This window comes from Camelus dromedarius, chromosome 12 (assembly GCF_036321535.1).
Source record: "Camelus dromedarius isolate mCamDro1 chromosome 12, mCamDro1.pat, whole genome shotgun sequence".
Lineage (NCBI taxonomy): Eukaryota > Metazoa > Chordata > Mammalia > Artiodactyla > Camelidae > Camelus > Camelus dromedarius.
The window spans coordinates 27485742-27503074 of record NC_087447.1 but is presented as its reverse complement, the minus strand read 5'-3'; the positions used below and the strand labels follow the sequence as shown (position 1 = coordinate 27503074).

The window sequence follows — 17333 nt, the reverse complement described above, 5'->3', positions numbered from 1 at the left end:
AAGATCAAAAGTTTTTATTCCAATCTTGTCTCATGTATCAAATTTTTCCTTTATAGTTTCCTTAAAAGGCCTCTTTGAGAAATATTTTCAATCTCCAATAACATTAAAATATTCTCCTACATTAACTTCTATGAACTTGATTGTTCCTCTATTATAAAGAAATCATTCTAAAGAAATAGGCTTTGTGTGTGGTATGAAGTCAAGGTCAAGGTTTAGGTGTTTCTTATGGATATTAAACTGGCCCAGAACCATTTATTTTAGAGACTATCTTTTATTTATTGCACAAAAATGTCACCTTTGTAATAGTGCAAGTGACCTGTGGGCCTGTTCTATGCTTTCTATTCTGATACATTGACTTGTCTGGCTAAATTACATGTTGTAATTACTTCACCTTTATGACAAGTATTGTCTCAAACTTTTCAAGATTGTTTTGGCAATTCTTGGCCCTTTGCACTTACAAATATATTTTAGGATCAGCTTTTAAATTTCCATCAAAATATGGCAAGTATTTTTTATTACAGTTATATTGAAACTTCAGATACATTTGAAGAGAATTTTTATTTTTACTATATTGAGACTCCTGGTACCTGAACATAGTATATTCCCCATAAATTTGGGACTTTAACATTTTGTAGTTTCTTAGCTTACACACCTTACAAATCCTTAATTAGATATATCCCTAGGTATTTTGTATTTTAGGTGCTATTATAAATGGTATCACTTTTAGATGTTCTTTAGTGTCTTCTGCTGATGTATTGAAACACAATTTTTTTTTGTATATTGACCTATTGTCATGCAGTTTTACTGAATTTAATCACTACTCTGTAGAGCCTTTTAGATTTTTCATGTTATGTTATTAGTCTGCTTGACTCCCAAAACAAAATATCACACATTGGGTAGTTTAAACAACAGAATTTTATTTTCTCACAGTTCTAGAGGCTAGAAGTCCAAGAGCAGCATGCCAGTAGGGTTGGTTGCTGGTGAAACCTTGTCCCCTGGCTTGCAGATGGCCACCTTCTCACTGTGTCCTCACGTAGCCTTTCCTCCGTGCTCTGGGAGAGAGAGGACAATCTCGGTGTCTCTTCCTTTTCTTATAAAGACACTAGTCCTATGGGATTAGGGTCCCTCCTTTATGAACTTATTTAACCTTAATTATCTCCTTAAAAATCCTGTCTCCAAATATAGTCACCTGGGACTAAGGCTTCCACATATGAGTTTTGAGGGTCCACAATTCAGTCCACAATGTGTAGAAAGATATACAGTAATAGGTAAAGGTCTTGATTCTTCAGAGTGAATCATGGTGGCAGCCATGAACTCCAATTTTTTAATCTCTGTTGGCCCTTGAGAATTTCAAAAGGCACTTCTGAATGTACTAGCTTCTTCATAGCAGCTTACTTCTCAGCATCTCACCTTCTTGGTTCATGATGCTTAGGAATCCGTGAATGTCTCCAGAAAAAGCAGTGTAGTGCATCAGGTTCACTCAGCACAATGTTTCTTTTCTCTGAGATCGTAACCCCTCTGTCCAGATGCCTTCAAAGCTCTCTGATACCCTGAAATCATTTATTTTAACTACTCTACCTAGCTTTTCCAGTTGTCTGTGATGGGTGGAGTTGTATCCTATAAAGTAGCTTATTATGGCTAGAAGCAGAAATCCATATAAATTTTGATTGGGGAGTTCTTGAAAGAAGGTTAGATTGAGTAGGAGCTTAAAAAGAATTATAGAGCTTAACAGGGAGGAATAAACATTGCAGAGAGTTAGAAAAATATTAGGAAAGTTGCAGAGACAAAAATGAATCTGTGGAAGTAGAGAGTGCATGTGAGAGGCAACATCTGGCAGACAATCACTTATTGACAGAGCACCAACTCCGGGGCTATGAGCTGATGGAATATAAGGACACAGTGCCTGGCTTCTGGGAGCTTGTATCATCAAGGGAAGAGAAGAGATGTTACCAATTAACCATAAAGCACAGTTTAATAGCTATATGCCTTATAAAGGTCTTCATATGTATAATTAGAAAGGAATTCAGAGAAGGGAGAAACCAAGAAAGGCATTTTAGATGGGACAAGAGAAATAGTTTTTGTTTTGTTTTGTTTTTTGTGTTTCTACCAGGCAAAAAGAAGGAAATACAGAGCATATAGGATAAAATAGAGAAAGCAAAAAGTATGGCCTAAGGCAGTGGTTCTCAAACTTCAGCATCAATTAGAGTCACTCCGTGGGCTTAAAATGCAGATTTTTGGGCTCCATCTCTGGGAGTGAGCACAAATAATTTGCATTTCTAACAAGTTCCTAGGTCTGTAGCCGATGCTGCTGGTGTGGGAACAGTGTTTTGAGAATAACTAGTCTAAAGTAACTGCTGAAAGAATTGTAAAGGAATGTGTAAACAGCTAAGAGAGAGGTAGAGTTAAATAATAATTTTGAAAACATTTGCTTCAAAGAACTGAAATGTGTTTCTTTTGGCTAAAACACAGGGCATAAATATAGAGTTCTGACATTTGTAAGATCATAAGTAATTTGGGCCCAGGCTTATAAAAAATTTTCTAATTTACTAAGAAATGTGATGGCCATGCAGCTAGTAAGGATTATAATTGCTTTATTAATCATTTTTCCTGAGCCAGCATCCCAATATCTCCATAACTTTGTAAGTAGTGCAATTTCTCTATGCAATATTTGTACTAAAATTCAGCCTGGTTAGTTTAAGAGCTGTTACTAGCACTCCATGATAATTGAATATATTAATAATTGTGAGGAACAAAATTACTATCCAGAATTTTGTTTTAATTGCATACCATGTGACTATCATTTTCCATCAACAACATTCCTGGAATAGATTTTCGTTGAGCCATCCCTTATGATGGAATGAATCTAGGTGAAACAAATTTCCTTAACATGAGGGGAAATTATTTAATAGAAGTGTCAACTTAGAAAAAGTCAAGTTAATACTTAGATATGGCAAAACATTACATTTATACATTTCTGGAAAGTTAACAGGAAATATTACTTTGTGGTAAAATAAAAATTGAAATACACTTACAAATGGTCACCATACCACTTCCATGAAGAAAAGGTTATATTTATTTTAAGTATTGAATAAAAATTCAATTATGGGAAAACATTTTAACTTTCTATTCCTTGGTCTCTGCTTAGAAAAATCTAACTAGGTGTCTGCAATCATTATGCAGCCATTTTCTTCAAGTGAAATGCATGCGATTGTTTTAGGAAAGTTAGACATATGTAAAGAAGGTGCAAATAGTGACAAGTCTCACTGACTGTCCTTCCAGGCTGGGTTAACAGCTGGTAATGGGTTAATCCACATCACTTCTGAAAATTCTTATATAGGCAAAAATCACAGTGGAAATTGCCAGAACTCAGTACATTAGTGCATTAACCATTTGAAAAAAGGTAATGAATCTGGAGATAGAAGAGATGAAAACTGGGGGAAATGTCAATTGTGATAACATCAATAATGAAATTCATTCTATTCAGGTGTAAGTGAGACTGGGTGAGCCAAATCTCTCAGCTCTTTAAAATGATTCTAAAATGTCCAATAGTTTTCATCACCTGCAACCCAGGACTGATCCACCAGCAATAAAGGGAAGGCAAATTGGATTTCTAAGCTTCAAGCACCCAGTCAGCAAATCCCCTATTGGTTCTTGGCTCTTTTAAATAATTGGATGTGTGATTTTATTAAGCAGACATTAAAGACAGAGGAAGTAAAAGACTCCATGAAATGCTGTGTAAAGCATTTTGATTTAATCAAAACAGAATGCCCTGCTTTTTATAGTAAAGCACCAAATTGTTTGTGGTTATCCAGAAAGAATTTGAAGAGTCCTGGAATTTTTTACCTCCTTCAGCATTGAGTAAGGCACAATGTGTCCTCTCAGAAGGTTCCAATTTTTTATCATCAAAACAGAGTCTTTTGAGCCTCCTAGTGTTGATGGGGTGCCACTCCCTGGGGTTCACAGTTGGACTGCCCCAGCTCATCGGGCCATCAAGGGACACTCCCATGACCACTTTCCCACAGGGAAAGACAATCAGTTCATAAGACAGAGATCCCATTCTCTCTAGCCTGCCCAGCAATGACAGAGGGCTGAATTACTTGTTTATTAATTGCAACATTTATTGAATAGCTTTATGTTTTTTCTTCTTAACATCAAAGGCAAATTTAAAAATAATAGGTTTTCTCTCCACCGCAAACCAAATTCAACATCTCTATCACAAACTAAATTTATTTTACCAGTGTAGACCCCTTGATTAATGCTTTGTGTGTTTCAGAGTTCTTCAATATGCAAAGATTCTGCACTCTTATTTTCAAATCAGGATATGGCAAACTTCTTCTTTAAAGGGCTAGATAGTAAATATTTTAGGCTTTGCAGGGTATAATATGATCTATGTCATGACTATTCAACTTTGTCATTGTAATGGCACTTAAATTGGAAACAGACCAACCTGAGTTTGATGTCTAGTTCTGCTATTATGTGACCTAGAATAAGATATTTTACATCTCTAGGTCTTAATTCATTTGTAAAATGGAATTTCTTATAGTCTGTCTTGGAGGACTACTGAGTGCCTAGTATGCCCCGGAGACAGCACTACACAATTCTACATAATGCCTCATCCTCCCAACAGCAGCCATCGAAGGCATTATTAATCCCTTGGAAAGTTAAGGCAACAGACTTAGAGAGATTAGTTCTGGGTCACACAGCTAGCAATTCAGAGCTGGGATTCTAAACTAAAATTTCTGAGATGCCAAAGTCCTTTGTTTCTTCTATCTGTGATATTGTTACTGAACCAAATTTGGGTCTGCTCATCTACTGTGCAGCAAAGTCAAGCTACTGAAACCAGGTTGTGATGAAGGAAAGTACAGCATTTATTGCAAGGCACCAAGCAAGGAGTACGGGAAATGAATGCTGAACAGACCTGAACTCCTTGATGGATTTCAGGGAAGGGTTTTTTGATGATAGTAAGTGTAAGGGAGAGGGTCACAGGGCGTGTGATCAGCTCATACACAATTCTCTGATTGGTTGATGATGAGGTAACAGGGTGATTCAGGATTCTCGATCATCAACCTTTTGTTTCCAACGAGTCTGGGGTCTACGTGCTCGTGGTCAGCATGCAGTTAATTTCTTCCACCTGGTGGGGGTTTTAGCATCTGGAAAATAACTCAAGGATATGGCTCAAGCTATTGTCTATAGCCCTTGAGGAAGAACTAAAGGTCCTTGACTTTGTTTTATGGCTAAACTATTATTATTTTACCTTGCCTGACTGCTTTCCTTTGTCTCTGCATTTTTTCACTTCTCTGAGTAAATCCGCTCTTTGGAACTTGGGGAAGGCCTAGGAGGCTACAGCTTTTCTACAAACAAGAGGCTGGGAATGTGGAAGAGTGGTCCTGTCCCTGAGAAAGCCCTGAAGGGTCCTGCTCAGTTTCAACATCTGGCTCTTGCTGTACTTCCTGTTAGGAATGAGAAAGAATGTAAAAAAGTGACTAGCACATTTTGTGGCCTATAGCAGGTGCTAACTAAGTGTTGGTTTTCTTTCCCTCCCCACAGAGGCAACCCAAGGCTTGTTACTGGCAGCTCAAGGAAGATCATCTGATAAATCTTCCTGAGGAGAGGAGAGAAGGGGGAAGAAACCTATCAGATATTCTCAATAGCTCTGAGTAGAAAATTCTGTCATTTCCAGCTCTCATGCAAGAAGAGTTTCTGACAGGCAACAAAATAGGTCTTGAGACCTGAAGCCTGGCTGCAGCCCTGAAGGGTCCACAAAGAATATGTGTCCATTAAACTTTCAATTCCAGATCCCATCTTGGGTTTGTCTCATTACTTTCAGTGGCATCGGTTCAGTATGCCGAGACATTAGCAATGTGAAGTTCCTCTCTGAAGCTTGTGTTTTGTCCCAGCAGCCCAGAAATGAACCAGAGTATGGGGCCAGGCCAGGGCCAGAAAAGGAGATGTCTGCAGTCAGGACCCAGAGTGCTATAGACCTAAGCCCCCAAACACAGCTACCCGTATGGTATCCCTTTGTTCTTCTTTCCTTTTCAGAGAGAACTGTTCAGGGTCTGACATGCCTGTCCAACAAGGGTTCTATGGAGCCCAGGAGAACTCAACTACCATGACACAAGCCAACTGGCCATTTTTATTAAGCACTAGGAGAAAGATATTGTACCAGTCATGATGAGCTAGGCTGTACTGGGCCAACAAATTAGGCTTGAAAATTCAGTGATGTAATACAGCAAAGACTTATTGTTTCGCTTTTATAAACTCCTGTGAAGTTGGGTGACTGAAGAAGCTACTGTGCTCCTGCAGTGACTGAGAACCTAGGTAGCTTCCACACAAGATTTTGGGTACTTTGGTCGGGAAGTGATACACATTACTTAAGACTTCTAGCCCATTGCCCAGATTGCCCAGAGCTAGTCACATGACCTCTCCTCGTGGCAAAGCTGGTGGGTAAACGGGGGAGTAGGAGGGGAACAGGTGGAAATTCACTCATCTGTAAATGTCTGCCAGAGAGGTTCCCACTGACAACCAGTGCAATGGAAATACACCTTTATCCAACGCAAGAAACATTTAGCACTCTTTCCCACTGCATTTACATTCCATTGGGGGACTTCAGCTCAGTCCCCCAGTGGAACGTATGATGAAACACTCTTGAACAACTCTTTATGGCAAGCATGAATCACCTCAGGCTTTACCCTGGCTCTAGTCCTTTGCCAAATTAACGCTTAAGGGATGGCATGCATGTGTTATTCCACGAGGCAGATCTAAGACCAGTGGATGTTACTAGGTATTAGGTCTGTCTTTATATCGGTGGAGAAAGTCTACATTGGGCCTCACTTATGTTTTTACTCACAATAGAGACTAGGGGTTGGAGATTAGACTTCTTTCCTAGACAAAAGGCAAGAGGGTCTAATCTGGACATCAGGTTCCTCAAAGGGGCTAAGGGAAGAGAGTCTGTCTTCCATTCTGCTCTGATATAAAGTGAGGTGAATCCCAGGCACTTATATGAGAAATACACCAAATGATCTAAGCAAGAGAATCAGAAGAGAGTTGAAGAGTCAGGAAGAGAAGATGGTCAGAACAAGGGAATCTGGACAAACTTCTCTCATTGGCTAACACTTACACCTAGGATTTGTATTTCTTCTAATTGTATGTATAGAATAAGAACATTCAGAGAAGCCAGAAATAGAACATACTGAATAATTTTGACTAAAAGACCTTTGGCTAACAAAGAGATGAATACTTGTTCAACCACTATGAGCAAGTTATGGAGTTTTGAGAAGCCAAAGGTAGGCTGCTCAGGGCAGGGAGGTTGAGGACAATGTGCCTTGTCCTGATACACAATTCTGGTGTAAGTAAAAGAAAATGACCATCCAGTCTAAGATGTTCCCTTCACCAGGAGACCTCTAGTCCTCTCCGTGGGAATGTGGTATAACTTCCTACAGAGGGTTCTAAAGGAGAAAGAAGAAAAGCATCTCTTGTAGGCTAAGAATGATTATGGGGAAAACAAAACACCATAATTGGCACAGAAAGAACTATGACACTCAGGGGAGCAGTAGTTATAAGGAAGGCAGCCACAACACTTAAGGTGTAGTCACTCTTCTAGAACTAGTCCCACCAGTCTGTTGCAGGTCAGTGGTGGTGACGTTGGCAGCACTGCAGAAGAGTAAGAAAGTTGAGGGAAGAATTGCTGCTGGAATTGGATACCCAAGATCTGAACTGAGCTGGAGCTGTATGTCAGTGACAAGGAGTTGATTTCTCCCATCACTGCTATGCCTGGGAGCTGAAAAGCAGGAGCTCAGAGGTGTGGTTGAATGCTCCTTGAGCTACCAGCAGTAGAATGAGTTACCAGAAGTACTGATATTACTGTTAATGGCAATATTTAAGAAAGGGCAGGATGACCACCCACCCAGGTTACTGTAGAAAACTCTCTGCTTTGACTGAGAAGTTGCAAAGGACACTTAAAGTCCCTTTTAACATCTATTGAATTGTGAAGAGTCTGTTTTTTATGGGGTTTATTTATGTCAGATGATGTGTGTGTGTGTGTGTGCCCACTTATTATTCCAAGCTCTGTAAATCCATGGTTGTTTTGAGAATCAAAGTGATAATATACAGGAGGACGAAAGAGCAAGGGATAAGCACGCTGCCTGACGTCTTCAATCATAGCTTTCTCCCTCTTTCCGTCCCTGTCACCAGGCACCACCATCCTGTCAAATAGCTGCTCCCAACCCTCCATGGCAGTGTTTCCTTTAATGACAGTCGGAACCCGGGTATTGATTCAGACCAAGGCTTGAGATTAGCTGGCAAAGCTACATTTTGTGTTTTTCACTGTAAACAGCAACAGGCAGAGTCAAACCCTGTGAATTCCAGAGCATCTCTTGACAGGTGAGCCACCAAGCTCTCTCTGGAAGCCTGCCTCATTCCTGCCCCGAGGCACCATGATTTTCTTCCCCGACTCCAGCCCAGGGCCCACCTACTCCCACCACAGAATAGAAAGAAGCTGGATGTCATCACTCCCTTTGGGTCCAGGGCTGACCACATGGCGGTTCCACGCTGCTCAGTCCCAAAGCTTGGGCCTGTTCTGCAGCTTCCATTTCCCGTCAGCTGGCATTTCCCATCCAGGCCTCCCATGATGAGGCCCAGACTCATCTGGATGCAGCTCAGCCTGCCTCCTGCCAACATGATTTTTCTTCCCCTCTTGATCACTAAGTGACAGGCTACTGGAGCTTTCCCCAGCCACAAGAGAAGCAGGGCTTGGAAATAAGGCCAAAATAGACTCCTGTCTCTGCCTTCACGCCTGTCCCACCTGTCCCCAGCCCCACCACTGTGTCCGGGCTCTTCCTACTCCCAGGCTAGAATATTATCAAAGGGTGCAAAGAAAGCAGGGAAGAGAAAAGAAGGAAGGCAGGACAGAGGGAGATGAGCAGGAGGAAAGGGCAAAGAGGAAGTAATTATTTGTTGAATAAACACAGAAAGAAAGACGAAACTGTTCATTCTAGAAACAGACTCACACCCTCTTATTCTTCCCATTGGCGTGAACCAGGGGCCACAACTAAACCTTTTCCTGATCCCTGCCTCACACCCTCCTGCTTCCCTCTAACCGGATCCAGTGTCCCCAGCCACACCTCACTGTACTCCTTAAGGTTCATGGGCTCCCAAACTTGGAGACAATATTTGACCAACTTCTTGTACTTGACAAAATAATGTCTATTAGCTATTGACCGCTCCCTGTGATCCAGGCTCTGTTCCAATATGCTCTGTAAATATTCTTGCCTCTGGTTGTCATGACCTCCCCATAAATTACTATCTGCTCCATTGTCTGATGAAGAAACTGAGGTGAAATAACTTGTCTCAGAGCACATCGGCAAGGAAGAAATCATGATTCAACCCCAGGCAATATGAAGCTGGAAATCCTGCTCCTGAAAGTCTTTTCCCGCAACAAAACCACCTCCCATGAAGGAAAGGAGGGACAGGACACTTGCTCAGCTCAGACTCTGAAAGCAGAGCCTTCTCAAATACAGTATCCTCCAACAAGAAAGGAGGACTTTCTCAGAATCAGTGAGGATTTCAGAGATGCAGCCAGTCTTCTCTCCCCCAAGGAAGTGCCCGGAAGCTAAGTGGAACAGAAGTTTGGTTAAATCACAGAACGTCAGAGAGGGAAGAAAATTCACCAGACTCTTTATTTTCTAAATGAGACTGCCATACCTTCAAAGTGAATGGACTCAGAGTCTTGGCTGAGTGGAACTAGGGCCAAAGCTGCTAGGTCAAAGAAACTTAGAACAAGAAAACATCTGATAACTCATCTAGTGTAAGCCACTCATTTCTACCTGCCTCTCTTCTGCAGATGTGGGCTTTAAGAAGCTTAAATAACTGGTCTGTCTTTGAAGTACAGTATCTACTTTTCCACAAAATGTGAGGGCAGCTGTTGTGGTCAATTTCAGAGGAATAGTAGGATATTCTTATATCTAATACAGAATGGACATTGTTTAGAATAATTAGCAGACCACATGAAGGACACAGTGTATCAATGGGTTGGGTGAATTAATGGATTATGAATAAATGAATAAAATTTAAAAAGTGGAAGCAGAAACAACTGAAGTCTTTTCATGTAGTTCCAAATATATACCTTAAAGCCTTCCCTGATGACAAAGAATTCTGCAAGAAAAATTCTAGCATTTTCCCAATTAAGGACCTTGTTTCACTGAGATAAAGTCAACGGGACATTTTTGACACTGAGATAAATGTATGAGTGGGATCCAAAGTTTCTGTTTGATATACGACTTCATCGACCTTCACTGCTATGGCCAACTGAAACAGGAGTCAGGCTTCCGTTATCCTAGTGACCTTGAGACAAGTGTCTGGTGCCTCAGGCTGCTGTCCTGAACAGAACCTCCTCAGAGATGCCCTCGGTGTTTGTGGATTGCTCTGCTTATTTCTCATTCGTCCCAAATCACCTGATATTGTTAGCTATCATTTTGTGTATGTCTCTACCAATTTAAGGAACATTAGCTCGAAGTATAGTGTAGTGGTTGGCTAGGGGTTTGGACTTTATTAGCTTTGTCTCATTCATATGGTTCTTGTTCAAATTGTGTGTCTATCACTGAATAACTATCATACCCTAAACTCATTGCTTAATCACTCTGAACTCCATTCAGCACTTATCTGTAAAATGGACAGGTACTAATAGTCACTAACTTAACGGGTTCTAGGGGCAGAGAGTTAAATATGCTAGCATTTTGCAGAGATCTCATTTTGACCCTCCTAGAAGTTGCCCCTACACTACAGCCCTGACCTAAGTTGCCCTCCTCCTGACCACTGGTGGACAATGTTACAATGACCTCTTCTCCCTTCCTAGTCTTATTTTTAATAAAACAAACTTCTCCTCTGGTTAATCATCAAGATGTTTAATCCCCAAGCACTAACTATTGAGTTGGAGTCTGAATGAAGGCTGTTTCCCAGCTTTAAAAGACAATTTCAGGCTAGAGTGAAGACAAATTACTTGAGAAAAGAGGTTTGATTCCATTTATGCATATATTTACTGTCCCGACGTTCAGTGAACAGTGTCTCATTCAAAATTCAATTTAGGGAATTATGGTGCTTTCTGAAAAAGGGAGAGAGAAGCATCAATGAAATCACCACTAAATGACATTTGTCTATTTCTTACAAGTTGGAAAAGTCACTGCAAATAGAAATGAGGAGTCTGCTCAGAGGTCTCTTCTGGTAGGAATCCTAGAAGGAGAACAGAAATTGGAAAAGAAGGGAAGTTCTCTCTCTCTCTCTCTCTCTCTGAAGATTCTAACTGGCACTGGTGAGCCCCCCTCTGGAAGCTTCCAGAGAGGAGAGGGAAAAGTATGGCTGAAAGGAGAAGCCAGAGGAACTCTTTGTTCCCTTTTTTAAAGTTAATAAAACAGGAACCTAAATGGTGCAGCTTTTCTCAGAGATGATGCATTAGACCACTCACCAAAAGATGTCCTGGGTCACAGGGGTTCTCCTTTCTTTATATTCATGAGAATTGACTATCTAACTTCAGCTTCTTAGATTTGAAGGTGTTTCTAAAACTTGGTCCTGGCATCTGATCCCTCTCAGGAGGCTCAATTAAAGATTTCTAATGCTGTTTCTCTTTTCCTATTTTTCTTGGTACAAAAAGGCAACTGACCTGTACTGTGAAATAATCATCAATGAGCCAACTCATTTCTGGGAGAAGCTGGGAAGGAAGGAAACAAGCTTAGAAAAGAGGATTCAGACAGGAGACAAGAAAGGAACACTTCAGCAGCATCTGGCTTTCCATACATCATCTCATTTAGAGCTGACCACCACCCCCTGACGTGGGCATGTCATACCCATTTTAAATGCGAGAGAATTGAGGCTCCAACAGGTTAAATGCTTGCCTAGGGTCACACAGCTGCTAATTGATGAAGTCAATTTAGGATTTCTAGCCTGAGTAGCAGTTAATTCAGGACTCCAACTCCATAGTGAGTGCCTGGGGATAAAACACCTTAATAGTCAGCTGGAGCCCAAGAGGAAGAGTTTGTTTTGAAAAAATAAAACGTAGAAAAGTAGATGAGGTCATTAGATCATTGTTCATGTGTGTTCCTTGCTCTTGCCAAATTGTTCTGTTTCAGTCAAAGAGACCAAGAGAGAATTTCTCCTTCACAAGGTCTTTAGCTTGTTGCTAAATGATTGTAGTTGGAAAGTTCTCTCCTCTTTATATATGCAAACAGACACACGCACACATATACTACATTTCAAAGAGTTTAAGAAGGGTAATCAAAATGAATTTTATACACTTTCATCATCATCATCATTCCAGGACAAAGCTTAACTAAGTAGACAAGAAAGTTCCTTAACTGTCAATGTTGGTAAGTGTTTTCCTTATCTCTGAAATAGAACTCTTTAGGCAGTTCTAAGAACCAGAAGGGAACCAGACTCTTCCAAACATCTGTCTTTCAAGCATCACTGGGCAGAGAACACTTTTGAGTCCCCTGATAAATGTTCCTTATCCTCCTTCCTTCCTTTCTTCCTTCCTTCCTTCTTTCTCCCATCTTGCTTCCTCTAGACAATTTTGCTGAGTGCGTATGATGTAGTAAGTACTAGACATGACCCTGGGATAAAACTCTCATCAGAGTCAGATGTACCTGTTGAATGGAGCTTTGCAATTAGTGAGGGAGACAGGTATTAATCAAGTGATCCCACAAACCATTGTGAGGTTATAACTGTGGCAGGTGGAAGGAAGAAGAGGAGCACAGGGCTTTGAGAGAGAGGTTGGTCAGAGAAGGCAAGGACAGCTTCCTGAAGAAGGGACACTTAAGTTGCAACCTAAAGGATAAGCAAGAATCCACTTTGCAAAGAAGGTAAGGAACACATTTCAGGCAGACGGGACAGCATGTGCAATGGTCCTGTGGTGAGGGGGATCATGGCAGGTTGGAGGGAATGAACCAATGCTCAGAGAAGATGAAAGACAAAAATGGGAGAAAAATTTGTTGTAAGATGAGGTTGAAGACATGAGCAGGATCATAAAGGGACAAGTAAATTATTGAATTTTTCATTAAAGCCTCAGAAGGGTTCTAAGTGAGAGATGACATAATCAGGCTTGTGTTTTTAAAACTTTACTTTTGCTTAGATGTGAAGAATGGATTCTCTGTGCAGGGTGTGTGTCTGTGGTAGGACGTGCAAATCAATTCTCCTGCCTACTTGTGCCATGAATTTCTATTCTCACTGAATTTCTCTCACCCCACTCATCGCCATGCACCCTGTGGTTACAATTCTTTCTTTTATCCCTTGATCCCCACACTGGACACTGCCCTGCCTCCTTTAGTCCTCCAGACATTGCTAACCTAGGCAGTAGGTAGTATGTTTTTGACTAATGTTTAGTAATTCAGAAGGGATTTCAGTAGAATACAGAGAAAGCAAAAACAGAATATTGAATGTGAGACTTTACTCTCTTGAAGTTCCTGGTGAATCTCTACCAGAATCGTCTCACTGGCTTCCTTTTACTTTCAGCCCCATCTCACTGCAGTCTGGATACAGCACCTTTTTTCCTCCTGCACCTTTTTCCTCCATCTTCTCCAAGTCACAGGGCCCCCAGGCCCCTCTCCTTCCCCACCAAGCTCTGTCTACCCTTCAGCAGCAATCAAAGGCAGGTACAAAATTTCTCCTTCCACTTATTTAAGTCTGTTATCATGGCCGTGAAGAACAGGACAAATGATGGAAGACTTTGCTTTTCATAACCAAACAAGCCCAGAGAGAGGTTTTTCCTAAGCAAGGAGGCTAATCTCTTCCTAGAAGGAATTCCTTCTCCATGCAGCCAAAAAGTTTAAAGCACAGTCACTTTTTTTTTTAACATTTTTTATTGATTTATAATCATTTTACAAAGCACAGTCACCTTTTAATGTCACAATTCTTTTCTTTCCTTTACATGTGCAGGAGTCATTTGTTTTTATTTTACTCACCGAACTCTATCTGATCATGCCATATTAGCACCAAAATGTAAGAAGTACAAGGGATGTTTAATAAAAAAAATGACCGTAGCAGATGAAAGGCAGAAGACAGGAAATCAAATGGTCATCATCAAAATTTAGAAGAGACGAGATGGCAAACATGTCCTTATAAGCAAGCAGATAAAATAGATCTGGGCTTGAATTTGCAAACGAAAAAAAAAATTGCTGTAGGAAACATCAGCTCCCCAAAGACACTGAGAAGTGACGGCAGAAACGGCAACAGAAGCAAAAAGGAAGGTTAAAAAGAGAGATGAGAAGATGTGAAGGCTGCCAAGAGGAACAGAACACTTTGCCAACACATGTGTCATTCCTCTCATAAATTAACTTCATTGATGGGGGCTTAATTGTTTGAACAAATAGGATGAAGCTATTTTCAGAGCAATTATTTATTCTAATCACCAGTTCCCTTCCAGTGAAGGCAACTGTGAGACATGACGCTTCTCCAGGCTTCACTATTTCAGTTAAATATTTATACATTCAAACTGACACTCAGAGTAGCTGCTGTCTTTCGGAGCTGTAAAAGATAAGGGTTCAGGGCAATAGAGTTTAGTGGCTGCAGGTGGGTCCCTTAAAGAGGAAACCCATCTGTGTATGCACTGCCTGTGCTGGCAAACGGCTGCTTCTTTCTATTCATACTCCTCCTGAATATGTATCTATCCACATGAGTGGGAATCAATTTAATTTCTGGAAGATGGAAAACTAGGCTCTTGCATTGGAGAGCCTAGGTTCAACTGCTGGCTCCATCACTGACAAGCTGGGTTGCCTTGGCCAGCTTACTGAGCCTTTCCAAACCTCAGTTTTCTATCCTGTAAAATGGGGACAATAATGACTACTACCTCATAGGCCTGTTGTGATAAGTAAGGAAAAGGCATTTAAACACTTAGAATCAAAGCTATCATACAATAAGTGTCCAAGTAATCAGTTATTATTATATTAGTCATTCTTTTTGTGAGTGAAGAGGTAAAGCGATGTAAAGCACAGTCATTCTTCCAGATATGTTTGTCTTCAGGAGTTCCTCCAAAGTGAGACTGAGCAAAGGATCTGAGTGCAGGAGGTTTGTGTGGAAGGTACGGGGATGATCTACAAGTAAACACAACAGTGTATGAGGAGGGAAGGCTGTCAATAAGAGTTAAGTTAAACCAGTCATCACACTGGGTGACTGGAGCTAAATCCTGCAGGGACTCCCAGGGAAATGCTTGCATACCACTTGAAGATAGAGAGTGTTGGTGTATTTATACATTCACTTGCATCAGTAATTGGTTGAGGGCAGCACTAATTCCCTAGCATTTCTAGCCAGCTGTTAATGAGCAGAACAGCTTCCTGCAAAGAGCCCTCGGGGAAAGAGATGCATAGACTGGAAGTTGGATGATGTCCAGAGTACTGAATGGGCATCTGATATTAACAATAACTCAGGGACCCGAGGACAACAGCTTTTAAAACGCAGATTTCAGTGATGCCAGGTGATTTCTTTATAACCCTAAAATGGAAGTGGCCTTTGAAATGATCACTGTAGCTGTGTTCCAGCCAAGCTGTCATTTTGCAGGATTTATGGACCCAAAAGAGAATTATATCATTTTTTTCGAAAGCAGTAAGGGATGAAGTATTGAATATAAGTGTCATTACAATATAATAAAACAAATAATTTGGGATACAGAACATGTGTATTTGAGTCTTGGCTATGTCATTTCCTAGTTTATGACTTTTTAACCAAGTGAAGATTTTTAAGCCTCTCTTCTTACTCGTTAAATTGGAAACAATAATATTTGCCATTCATGAATCTTACATTAAAGTCATTGAAAGATGTCAAAATGCTTTTTTACAGCTGTAAGGCATTCTTACAATCATCACATCCAGATAACTGAAGCAGACCCCTCCAGATAACAAACTTCACTTTTGGGACTGTTCTTGATGGAAATGTTTGCAAAATACAAATTCACAATAAACTACACTTGATGAGATGACTGAATTATTTCTCGGAGCCCTTATTCCGCAACAGCCATGAGCTCCAGGCCAACATGATATATCACACTACTTGCTTTCATGCTTCCTTCTCCCTCATGATATGCTGGTCCTGACTTACTGCTGTTAGTTTCTATGGCAACTAAATAACTAAGCTCATTAAATCAGTAACCCAAGTTAACATCTAAGATCGAATCAACTCCATCTGGCTTGAAGGTATGCACCTCGTAAATAAACTTTACTATAGCTATTTTCCTTGCTGTGCAGAGGAATTTTCCACTTAATTTCAGATTCTTTGCTGCATTTGGATAGTTGAAGATTTCAGTAATCTGACCATTTCATAAAAAGTAGCACTATACTATGCACTGACCATAGCATTAAAGAAGATGGGTCATCTAGACGTTCTTCTGTAAATACCTCATTCATTCATTCAGTATTTCATTCATTAATTTACTCATTCAGCAAATATTGCTTCCCATGTGTATATTGCAAATATAATAAAGAATCAGCCATTTACCTCACTATAAAGGAAAATTTAGTTCAGAAATGAAAATAAAGCTTGTATAATTGATTAGAATTGTATTATATTCTCTATTAATCATTATGTTTTATTAAAAATTTATAGGAGTCATAAGACAGCAGATAAAGTGCTTTGGAGTTTAGAGTTCAAGGAGAGAAAAAGATACTAGTTTGGGAGATTAGGAATGATTTAATCAAGTAGTTGAAATATTAACTATAAGAACAGGTAGAACATGGATTTAGGAAGGTAGAGGGAAAGGCTGTTGCAGGCTTAGAATAAAAGCATGAGCAAGGGCACAGAGGCAGCTCCTTAGGATACACAGAATGTAGAAAGGTAACTGGTCGGTTTGACTTAAGACAGCCCCAAAAAGTCATGGGAAATAATTTTCCTAAAGTAAATGTGGCCTGAAAGTAGAAGGCACTGAATGCCCTACTACCGGGTGTGGACAGTGACAGCCACGAATACTTGTGAGCAGGTGTAGGCAGGACTCACAGCTATACTCGGGGTATTACTGTATTTGGTAGAGCAGGGACAGGCTGGAGGAGGGGGGACCAGTCAATAAGTGTTAGGAGACGTGGGGAGAAAGTCATGAGAGAAGACGTACTGCCCACTGGGATGAGGAAACATAAATGCTTTCTCCTAAGGAAAAGACATGAGGAAGAGTCCTGGACCTTGACAAAGGCAGAGGGACACTCTGGATCTCTCAGCTCCACAAATCATGTCCTTCTCTTGGAAATGAGGTTATCTATTATGAACTTGTTCCACTTTCCCCTTGTCTGCCATCAAAACATTTATCTCAAAATAATTGCTCCTTAGTCATCCCTCATCCTAAAGAACAAGTGCATGAATCATAATTTCTATTT

The 17333-nt window shown here is 40.4% G+C and overlaps 1 long non-coding RNA gene across 2 annotated transcripts in view; it reads right to left on the bottom strand.

Annotated features, from left to right (window-relative positions):
• Positions 1 to 905: 905 nt before the first annotated feature.
• LOC116155340 (uncharacterized) overlaps positions 906 to 17333 on the bottom strand; it is a 471009-nt gene continuing 454581 nt past the window's right edge. The window contains exon 6 of one of the 2 annotated variants that reach the window (XR_010383373.1): positions 906 to 1052. This is a non-coding gene — a long non-coding RNA (uncharacterized LOC116155340). Of the gene's footprint in view, positions 1053 to 13948; positions 15072 to 17333 lie in introns of those variants that run through there. The other variant, XR_004139220.2, reaches the window with a different exon arrangement.